The sequence below is a fragment of the Arachis stenosperma genome, chromosome 9 (assembly GCF_014773155.1).
Source record: "Arachis stenosperma cultivar V10309 chromosome 9, arast.V10309.gnm1.PFL2, whole genome shotgun sequence".
Classification (NCBI taxonomy): domain Eukaryota; kingdom Viridiplantae; phylum Streptophyta; class Magnoliopsida; order Fabales; family Fabaceae; genus Arachis; species Arachis stenosperma.
In genome coordinates, this window is record NC_080385.1 from 64539249 (window position 1) to 64551264 (window position 12016).

A 12016-nucleotide genomic window follows, 5' to 3' on the forward strand; every position below is an offset into this window, starting at 1 on the left:
ATAACTTTGAGCTTAAGCCTCAACTAGTTGCTTTAATGCAACAAAACTGCAAGTTTTATGGACTTCCATCTGAAGATCCTTATCAGTTCTTAACTGAATTCTTGCAGATCTGTGAGACTGTAAAGAAGAATGGAGTTGATCCTGAAGTCTACAGACTCATGCTTTTCCCTTTTGCTGTAAGAGACAGAGCTAGAGTATGGTTGGATTCACAACCCAAGGATAGCCTGGACTCATGGGATAAGCTTGTCACTGCATTCTTGGATAAAATTCTTTCCTCCTCAAAAGCTGAGCAAGCTGAGAGTGGATGTTCAAACCTTCAAACAAAAAGATGGTGAATCCCTCTATGAAGCTTGGGAAAGATACAAGCAGTTGACCAAAAGATGTCCATCTGACATGTTTTCAGAATGGACCATATTGGATATCTTCTATTATGGTCTCTCTGAATTTTCGAAAATGTCATTGGACCATTCTGCAGGTGGATCTATTCACCTGAAGAAAACGCCTGGAGAGGCTCAAGAACTCATTGACATGGTTGCAAACAACCAGTTCATGTATACTTCTGAGAGGAATTCCGTGAACAATGGGGTACCTCAGAAGAAAGGAGTTCTTGAAATTGATGCTCTGAATGCCATATTGGCTCAGAACAAAATGTTGACTCAACAGGTCAACATAATCTCTCAAAATCTGAATGGATTGCAACATGCATCCAACAGTACTAGAGAGGCAGCTTCTGAAGAAGCTTATGATCCTGAGAACCCTGCCATGGCAGAGGTTAATTACTTAGGTGAACCTTATGGGAACACCTATAACTCATCATGGAGAAATCATCCAAATTTCTCCTGGAAGGATCAACAAAAGCCTCAACAAGGCTTTAACAATGGTGGACGTAATAGGCTGGGCAATAGCAAGCCATATCCATCATCTTCTCAGCAACAGACAGAGAATTCTGAACAAAACAATTCTAATTTAGCCAATATAGTCTCTGATCTGTCAAAAGCCACTTTCAGTTTCATGAATGAAACAAGATCCTCCATTAGAAATCTGGAGGCACAAGTGGGCCAGCTGAGTAAGAAAGTCATTGACACTCCTCCCAGTACTCTCCCAAGCAATACAGAAGAAAATCCAAAAGGAGAGTGCAAGGCCATTGATTTAATCAAAATGGCCGAATGCACCAAGGAGGAGGAGGACGAAAATCCTAGTGAGAAAGACCTCCTGGGATGTTCCTCAAGCAAGAAGGAGTTTCCTATTGAGGATCCTGAGGAATCTGAGGCTCATACAGAGACCATAGAGATTCCTTTAAATCTCCTTCTGCCATTCATGAGCTCTGAAGAATATTCATCCTCTGAAGAGAATGAAAATGTGACTGGAGAGCAAGTTGCTCAATATTTAGGAGCTATCATGAAGCTGAATGCCAAGCTGTTTGGTAATGAGACATGGGAAAGTGAACCTCCCTTACTCATTAGTGAACTAGATACTTGGATTCAGAGAACTCTACCTCAAGAAGAAAAAAGATTGAAATCTAATCTTGCACCTGGCACCATGCTGAAAAGCTCTATGTGATCTGGGTCAGGGATAAATCTTATGCCACTCTCTGTAATGGAGAAGCTGGGAATCATTGAGGTACAACCTGCCTTGTTCTCATTACAATTGGCAGATAAGTCCATAAGACAAGCTTATGGAATAGTAGAGGACGTGCTAGTAAGGGTTGAAGGCCTTTACATCCCTACTGATTTCATAATCCTAGACACTAGGAAGGAAGATGATGAATGCGTCATCCTAGGAAGACCTTTCCTAGCCACAGCAGGAGCTGTGATAGATGTCAACAGAGGTGAGTTAGTCCTTCAATTGAATGGGGACTACCTTGTGTTTCAGGCACATGGCCATCCCTCTGTGACAAAGAGAGTAAGCTGAAGAGCTTCTCTCAGTTCAGAGTCAAGAAGAGCCCACACAGTCAAACTCTAAGTTTGGTGTTGTGAAGCCACAACCAAACTCTAAGTTTGGTGTTCAAACCCCATATCCAAACTCTAAGTTTGGTGTTGGGACCACACTTAAGTTGACCTGATCACCTTGTGGCTCCATGAGAGCCACTGTCAAGCTATTGACATTAAAGAAGCGCTTGTTGGGAGGCAACCCAATTTTATTATCTAATTTATTTATTTTGTTTCTTTGTTAATTTTGTGTTTAATTAGGTACATGATCATGAGGAGTCACGAAAAAAATCAAAAAAATTAAAACAGAGTCAAAAAACAGAAAAAAAATTTTCACCCTGGAGGACGCACGGGCTGGCGTTCAACGCCCAGAAGGTGCATCTGGCCGGCGTCAACGCCAGAACAGAGCACCATTCTGGCGCTGAACGCCCAAAACAACAACCTGGCGTTAAACGCCAGGATGCACACACAGAGGACAATCTGGCGCTGAACGCCAGAAAACAAGCATGAAACTGGCGTTCAACGCCAGAAACATGCATTACATGGGCGTTGAACGGCCCAGAACATGCACAAATTGGCGTTTGAACGCCAGAATGTTGCATGAAGGCATGTTACATGCCTATAGGGTGAAGGAATGGTATTTCTTTTCACCTCAGGATCTGTGGACCTACAGGATCCTCACCCAGGATCTGTGGACCCCACAGGATCCCACCTACACATTTCTTTTAATCCTAATCACACTCCTAATCCAAATCTCATTCTCCATGTCACCCTTCCCAACACCCATCACCAATCACCTCAACTCCTCTTCCCAAGTAACCCATTTCACCATTCACATCAACTTCCTCTTCCCCATAAACCCCACCTACCCTCATAAAATTCAAATCAATTTCCCACCCTTCCCACCCAAATGGCCGAACCTGGCCGAACCTATACCTCCCCCCTCCCTATAAATACCCTTCAATTCCCCTTCATTTTCCCACAACACAACCCCACATTCTCCTACATAGCCGAACCCTCTCTTCTCCCTCTCTACCATATTTTCTTCTTCTTCTTCTATTCTTCTTTTCTTTTCTTGCTCGAGGACGAGCAAATTTTAAGTTTGGTGTGGTAAAAAGCCTAAGCTTTTTATTTTTCATTCACCATCAATGGCACCCAAGACCGGAGTTTCCTCAAGAAAAGGAAAAGGGAAGGCAAAAGCTTCCACTTCCGAGTCATGGGAGAAGGAGAGATTTATCTCCAAAAGCCATCAAGACCACTTCTATGATGTTGTGGCAAAGAAGAAGGTGATCCCTGAGGTCCCTTTCAAGCTCAAAAAGAATGAGTATCCGGAAATCCGACATGAAATCCAAAGGAGAGGTTGGGAAGTCTTAGCCAACCCCATGCAACAAGTCGGATTATTGATGGTTCAAGAGTTCTATGCTAATGCATGGATCACTAGGAACCATGACCAAGGTATGAACCCAAGACCAAAGAATTATCTCACAATGGTTAGGGGGAAATACTTGGATTTCAGTCCGGAAAATGTGAGGTTGGCGTTTCACTTACCCATGATGCAAGGTGATGAACGCCCCTACACAAGAAGGGTCAACTTTAACCAAAGGTTGGACCAAGTCCTTATGGACATATGTGTGGAAGGCGCCCAATGGAGAGTAGACTCCAAAGGCAAGCCAGTCCAACTAAGAACACTGGACCTCAAGCCTGTAGCTAGAGGATGGTTGGAGTTCATTCAAAGATCCATCAGAGCATCATGATTGGAGAGGAGGTGGAAGTTCATGAAGTCATCTCCAATGAACTCTACAAAATAGCTGACAAGCCTTCATACATGGCACGGCTAGCCTTCCCCCACCTTATATGCCATCTATGTTACTCAGCTGGAGTTATCATAGAAGGAGATGTCTCCATTGAAGAAGACAAGCCCATCACCAAGAAAAAGATGGAGCAAACAAGAGAAGTTCCTCACGGCCCTCAAGGAGAACATGAGGAAGTTCATCATCAACAAATGCCTCAAGGAATGCACTTTCCTCCCAACAACTATTGGGAGCAACTCAATACCTCTTTAGAAGACTTGAGCCATAATGTTGAACAATTAAGGGTGGAACATCATGAGCACTCCATCATTCTCCAAGAAATAAGGGAAGATCAAAGAGCAATGAGGGAGGAGCAACAAAGGCAAGGAAGGGACATAGAAGAGTTGAAGAACATCATTGGTCCTTCAAGAAGAAGACGCCACTAAAGGTGGATTCATTCCTTGCTCTTTATTTCTTTCTGTTTTCGGTTTTTAATTACTATGTTTATCTATGTTTTGTGTCTTTCTTTCATGATCATTAGTGTGTAACCATGCCTTAAAGCTATGAAATAAAATCCATTAGTCCTTCACCTCTCTTAAAAGAAAAATGTTTTAATTCAAAAGAACAAGAAGTACATAATTTTCGAAATTATTATTGAATTTAGTTTAATTATATTGATGTGGTGACAATGCTTTTTGTTTTCTGAATGAATGATTGAACAGTGCATATGTCTTTGGATCTTGTTGTTTATGAGTGTTAAAATTGTTGGCTCTTGAAAGAATGATGAACAAGAGAAATGTTATTGATGATCTGAAAAACATCATGAAATTGATTCTTGAAGCAAGAAAAAGCAGTGAAAAAGAAGAAGCATTCGAAAAAAAAAAAGGAGCTAAAAAGAGTATATAGAAAAAGAAGGAGCAGTAGAAAAAGCCAATAGCCCTTAAAACCAAAAGGCAAGGGTAAAAAGGATCCAAGGCTTTGAGCATCAATGGATAGGAGGGCCCAAGGAAATAAATCCAGGCCTAAGCGGCTAAATCAAGCTGTCCCTAACCATGTGCTTGTGTCATGAAGGTCCAAGTAAAAAGCTTGAGACTAAGTGGTTAAAGTCGTGATCCAAGGCAAAAGAGTGTGCTTAAGAGCTCTGGACACCACTAACTGGGGACTTTAGCAAAGCTAAGTCACAATCTGAAAAGGTTCACCCAGTTATGTGTCTGTGGCATTTATGTATCCGGTGGTAATACTGGAAGACAAAGTGCTTAGGGCCACAGCCAAGACTCATAAGTAGCTGTGTTCAAGAATCAACATGCTTAACTAGGAAAGTCAAAACACTATCCAAAATTCTAAGTTCCTAGAGATGCCAATCACTCTGAACTTCAAAGGAAAAAGTGAGATGCCAAAACTGTTCAGAGGCAAAAAGCTACAAGTCCCGCTCATGTAATTAAATTAATATTCATTGATATTTAGGACTTTATAGTATATTCTCTTCTTTTTATCCTATTTGATTTTCAGTTGCTTGGGGACAAGCAACAATTTAAGTTTGGTGTTGTGATGAGCGGATAATTTATACGCTTTTTGGCATAGTTTTTATATAGTTTTTAGTAAGTTTGAGCTACTTTTAGGGATGTTTTCCTTAGTTTTTATGTTAAATTCACATTTCTGGACTTTACTATGAGTTTGTGTGTTTTTCTGTGATTTCAGGTAAATTCTGACTGAAATTGAGGGATTTGAGCAAAACTCTGAAAAAGGCTGACAAAAGGACTGCTGATGCTGTTGGATTCTGACCTCCCTGCACTCGAAATGGATTTTATGGAGCTACAGAACTCCAATTGGCGCGCTCTCAACGGCGTTGGAAAGTAGACATCCAGGGCTTTCCAGAAATATATAATAGTCCATGCTTTATTCGAAGAATGACGACGTAACTTGGCGTTAAACGCCAAGTTCATGCTGTCTGGAGTTAAACGCCAGAAAAAACGTCATGATCCGGAGTTGAACGCCCAAAACACGTCATAACTCAAAGTTCAACGCCAAGAAATGCCTCAGCTCGTGGATTGATCAAGCTCAGCCCAAGCACACACCAAGTGGGCCCCGGAAGTGGATTTATGCATCAATTACTTACTCATGTAAACCCTAGTAGCTAGTCTAGTATATATAGGACATTTATCTATTGTATTAGACATCTTTGGTCTCAGTTTTGTTTTATTCTTCATCTTAGGAGATCATTGATCACGTTAGGAGAGGGCTGGCCATTCGGCCATGCCTGGACCTTATGCTTATGTATTTTCAACGGTGGAGTTTCTGCACACCATAGATTAAGGGTGTGGAGCTCTGCTGTACCTCAAGTATTAATGAAGTTCTATTTCTTTTATTCAAATCTCTCTTATTCTTATTCCAAGATATCATTCGTACCCAAGAACATGATGAACGTGATGAGTAAATAACCCTCATCATCATTCTCACTTATGAACGCGCGTGATTGACAACCACTTCCGTTCTACATGCACACAAGCTTGAATGTGTATCTCTTAGATTCCCCAACAGAATCTTCGTGGTATAAGCTAGATGGATGGCGGCATTTATGAGGATCCGGAAAGTCCAACCTGTCTGTGGTGTTCGAGTAGGATCCTGGGAATCCGGAAAGTCTACCTTGTCTGTGGTGTCCGAGTAGGATTCCGGTAATGAATGACTGTGACGTGCTTCAAACTTGTAACCTGCTGGGCGTAGTGACAACGCAAAAGATCAATGGATTCTATTCCAGTAGGGGAGGGAACCAACCGGTGATTGGCCGTACTGTGACAGAGTGCGTGAGCATTAGCTTTCACTGCGAGGATGGGATGTAGCTATCAATCATGGGTGATGCCTCCAGACTGGTTAGCTATGCGAGTGACAGCCGCATAGGATATTTCCCCGAGAGGATTGAAAGTAGCCACAGCTGATGGTGAACCCCTATACAAAGCTTGCCATGGAAAGGATTAAGAAGGATTGAGTAGAAGGAATAGGAAGCAGCGTCCGTGAGCTCTACAGCACCTCCATTCCGCTTATCTGAAATTCCTACCAATGAATCTACATAAGTATTTCTATCCTTTTTATTATTTATTTCTTTCTATTTTCGAAACCCATAAATCAATATTTAATCCGCCTAACTGAGATTTGCAAGGTGACCATAGCTTGCTTCATACCAACAATCTCTGTGGATTCGACCCTTACTCACGTAAGGTTATTACTTGGACGACCCAGTACACTTGCTGGTTAGTTGAACGGAGTTGTGAAGAAAATAAACAGTGCCCTAAGAGTAAACATCCTTTATAAACAAATAACAAGTGATCACAATTTCGTCCACCAAGTTTTTGGCGCCGTTGCCGGGGATTGTTCGAGTATGGACAACTGACGGTTCATCTTGTTGCTCAGATTGGGTAATTTTCCTTTCAAAAATCTTTTTCAAAATTTTTCTTTTTATTTTTCGTTTTTTTTTCTAACATTATTTTCGAAAAAAATTAATAAAAATACAAAAAATTAGAAAATCATAAAATCCAAAAATATTTTGTGTTCTTGTTTGAATCTTGTGTTAATTTTTAAGTTTGGTGTCAATTGCATGCTTTTAAAATTTTTCTTGCATTTTTTCGAAAATCCATGCATTCATAGTGTTCTTCATGATCTTCAAGTTGTTCTTGATAAGTCCTCTTGTTTGATCTTGATGTTTTCTTGTTTTGTATTGTTTGTTGTTTTTCATGTGCATTTTTGCATTCATATTTTCCATGCATTAAAAATTTTTCTTGTTTGTCTTGCATGTTTTCTTTGCATCAAAATTTTTCAAAATTATGTTCTTGATGTTCATCATGATCTTCAAAGTGTTCTTGGTGTTCATCTTGACATTCATAGCATTCTTGCATGCATTCATTGTTTTGATCTAAAAAATTTCATGCATTGAGTAATTTTGTTGTTTTTCTCTCTCATAATTAAAAATTCAAAAATAAAAAAAATATCTTTTCCTTATTTTCCTCTAAATTTTCGAAATTTTGGGTTGACTTGGTCAAAATTTTCAAAATTAGTTGTTTCTTACAAGTCAAGTCAAATTTCAATTTAAAAATCTTATCTTTTCAAAATCTTTTTCAAAAATCATATCTTTTTCAATTTTTCTATTTTTCGAAAATTTCAAAAATCTTTTCAAATTATTTCAAAATCTTTTTCTTATCTTTATATGTAATTTTCGAAAATTAGCTAACAATTAATGTGATTGGTTCAAAAATTTGAAGTTTGTTACTTTCTTGTTAAGAAAGGTTCAATCTTTAAGTTCTAGAATCCTATCTTGTAGTTTCTTGTTGGTGAAGTCATTTTAAAAATTAAATCTTTTTCAAAATATCTTTTTATTAAAATTTTTTATCTTATCCTTTTATCTTTATTTTAATCTTTTTCAAAATTTGTTTCCAAATATCTTATCTAATTTCCTATCTTCTTATCTTTTCCAATTTAATTTCAAATCTTTTTCAATTAACTAACTAACTTTTTGTTTGTTTCTTATCTTTTTCAAAACCACCTAACTACTTTTCCCTCTCTAATTTTCGAAAATATCTCTCCCTTTTTCAAAAAAATTCTTTTTAATTAATTAATTGTTTCATGTTTTAATTTAATTACATTTTATCTCTAATTTTCGAAAACCACTAACCCTTTTCATAAATTATTTTCGAAATTTCCCTTCTCTTTTCTTCTTCTATTTTATTATTTAATTACTAACACTTCTCTTCACCTCTCTTCATCATATCCTAACATCATCTCACATCTCTGCATCCTCACAGTTGTGTTTCTTCCATTACATTACATTCTTTGTCTCCCCTCTTCTTTTACCCCTTTCTTCTTCTACTAAACATAAAGGAATCTCTATACTGTGACATAGAGGATTCCTTTTCTTTTCTTGTTTTCTTCTCTTCATATGAGCAGGAACAGGGATAAAGGCACTCTTGTTGAACTTGATCCGAACCTGAAAGGACTCTGAAGAGAAAATTAAGAGAAGCTAAATTACAATAATCCAGAAGTAACCTTTTAGAAAATTTCGAACAAGAGGAAGAGATGGCAGCCGAAAATAATAATAATAATGCAAGGAGAATGCTTGGTGACTTTACAAAACCAACGTCCAAGTTTGATGGAAGAAGCATCTCCATTCCTGCCATTGGAGCCAATAACTTTGAGCTTAAGCCTCAACTAGTTGCTTTAATGCAACAAAACTGCAAGTTTTATGGACTTCCATCTGAAGATCCTTATCAGTTCTTAACTGAATTCTTGCAGATCTGTGAGACTGTAAAGAAGAATGGAGTTGATCCTGAAGTCTACAGACTCATGCTTTTCCCTTTTGCTGTAAGAGACAGAGCTAGAGTATGGTTGGATTCACAACCCAAGGATAGCCTGGACTCATGGGATAAGCTTGTCACTGCATTCTTGGATAAATTCTTTCCTCCTCAAAAGCTGAGCAAGCTGAGAGTGGATGTTCAAACCTTCAAACAAAAAGATGGTGAATCCCTCTATGAAGCTTGGGAAAGATACAAGCAGTTGACCAAAAGATGTCCATCTGACATGTTTTCAGAATGGACCATATTGGATATCTTCTATTATGGTCTCTCTGAATTTTCGAAAATGTCATTGGACCATTCTGCAGGTGGATCTATTCACCTGAAGAAAACGCCTGGAGAGGCTCAAGAACTCATTGACATGGTTGCAAACACCAGTTCATGTATACTTCTGAGAGGAATTCCGTGAACAATGGGGTACCTCAGAAGAAAGGAGTTCTTGAAATTGATGCTCTGAATGCCATATTGGCTCAGAACAAAATGTGACTCAACAGGTCAACATATCTCTCAAAATCTGAATGGATTGCAACATGCATCCAACAGTACTAGAGAGGCAGCTTCTGAAGAAGCTTATGATCCTGAGAACCTGCCATGGCAGAGGTTAATTACTTAGGTGAACCTTATGGGAACACTATAACTCATCATGGAGAAATCATCCAAATTTCTCCTGGAAGGATCAACAAAAGCCTCAACAAGGCTTTAACAATGGTGGACGTAATAGGCTGGGCAATAGCAAGCCATATCCATCATCTTCTCAGCAACAGACAGAGAATTCTGAACAAAACAATTCTAATTTAGCCATATAGTCTCTGATCTGTCAAAAAGCCACTTTCAGTTTCATGAATGAAACAAGATCCTCCATTAGAAATCTGGAGGCACAAGTGGGCCAGCTGAGTAAGAAAGTCATTGACACTCCTCCCAGTACTCTCCCAAGCAATACAGAAGAAAATCCAAAAGGAGAGTGCAAGGCCATTGATTTAATCAAAATGGCCGAATGCACCAAGGAGGAGGAGGACGAAAATCCTAGTGAGAAAGACCTCCTGGGACGTTCCTCAAGCAAGAAGGAGTTTCCTATTGAGGATCCTGAGGAATCTGAGGCTCATACAGAGACCATAGAGATTCCTTTAAATCTCCTTTGCCATTCATGAGCTCTGAAGAATATTCATCCTCTGAAGAGAATGAAAATGTGACTGGAGAGCAAGTTGCTCAATATTTAGGAGCTATCATGAAGCTGAATGCCAAGCTGTTTGGTAATGAGACATGGGAAAGTGAACCTCCCTTACTCATTAGTGAACTAGATACTTGGATTCAGAGAACTCTACCTCAAAAGAAACAAGATCCTGGCAAGTTCTTAATACCTTGCACCATTGGCACCATGAGCTTTGAAAAAGCTTTATGTGATCTGGGGTCAGGGATAAATCTTATGCCACTCTCTGTAATGGAGAAGCTGGGAATCATTGAGGTACAACCTACCTTGTTCTCATTACAATTGGCAGATAAGTCCATAAGACAAGCTTATGGAATAGTAGAGGACGTGCTAGTAAGGGTTGAAGGCCTTTACATCCCTACTGATTTCATAATCCTAGACACTAGGAAGGAAGATGATGAATGCGTCATCCTAGGAAGACCTTTCCTAGCCACAGCAGGAGCTGTGATAGATGTCAACAGAGGTGAGTTAGTCCTTCAATTGAATGGGGACTACCTTGTGTTTCAGGCACATGGCCATCCCTCTGTGACAAAAGAGAGTAAGCATGAAGAGCTTCTCTCAGTTCAGAGTCAAGAAGAGCCCACACAGTCAAACTCTAAGTTTGGTGTTGTGAAGCCACAACCAAACTCTAAGTTTGGTGTTCAAACCCCATATCCAAACTCTAAGTTTGGTGTTGGGACCACACTTAAGTTGACCTGATCACCTTGTGGCTCCATGAGAGCCACTGTCAAGCTATTGACATTAAAGAAGCGCTTGTTGGGAGGCAACCCAATTTTATTTATCTAATTTTATTTTATTTTGTTTCTTTGTTAATTTTGTGTTTAATTAGGTACATGATCATGAGGAGTCACGAAAAAAATCAAAAAAATTAAAAACAGAGTCAAAAACAGAAAAAAAAATTTTCACCCTGGAGGACGTTACATGGGCGTTGAACGCCCAGAACATGCACAAATGGGCGTTGAACGCCAGAATATTGCATGAAGGCATGTTACATGCCTATAGGGTGAAGGAATGGTATTTCTTTTCACTCAGGATCTGTGGACCCCACAGGATCCTCACCTCAGGATCTGTGGACCCACAGGATCCCACCTACCACATTTCTTTTAATCCTAATCACACTCTCCTAATCCAAATCTCAGTCTCCATGTCACCCATCCCAACACCCATCACCAATCACCTCACTCTCTTCCCAAGTAACCCATTCACCATTCACATCAACTTCCTCTTCCCCATAAACCCCACCTACCTCATAAAATTCAAAATCAATTCCCACCCTTCCCACCCAAAATGGCCGAACCTATACCTCCCCCTCCCTATAATACCCTTCAATTCCCCTTCATTTTCCCACAACACAACCCACATTCTCCTACATAGCCGAACCCTCTCTTCTCCCTCTCTACATATTTTCTTCTTCTTCTTCTACTCTTCTTTTCTTTCTTGCTCGAGGACGAGCAAATTTTAAGTTTGGTGTGGTAAAAAGCCTAAGCTTTTTTTTTTCATTCACATCAATGGCACCCAAGACCGGAGTTTCCTCAAGAAAAGGAAAAGGGAAGGCAAAAGCTTCCACTTCCGAGTCATGGGAGAAGGAGAGATTTATCTCCAAAAGCCATCAAGACCACTTCTATGATGTTGTGGCAAAGAAGAAGGTGATTCCTGAGGTCCCTTTCAAGCTCAAAAAGAATGAGTATCCGGAAATCCGACATGAAATCCAAAGGAGAGGTTGGGAAGTCTTAGCCAACCCCATGCAACAAGTCG

The 12016-nt window shown here is 39.6% G+C and overlaps 2 non-coding genes across 2 annotated transcripts; both read right to left on the minus strand.

The window, feature by feature from the left end:
* Window positions 1-291: 291 nt before the first annotated feature.
* Window positions 292-395, minus strand: LOC130952492 (small nucleolar RNA R71). The gene has a single exon (XR_009074671.1). It is a non-coding gene; the product is annotated as a small nucleolar RNA R71 (small nucleolar RNA).
* Window positions 396-9178: 8783 nt separating this feature from the next.
* Window positions 9179-9282, minus strand: LOC130952494 (small nucleolar RNA R71). Its single transcript, XR_009074674.1, has one exon. It is a non-coding gene; the product is annotated as a small nucleolar RNA R71 (small nucleolar RNA).
* Between the last annotated feature and the right edge of the window lie 2734 nt (window positions 9283-12016).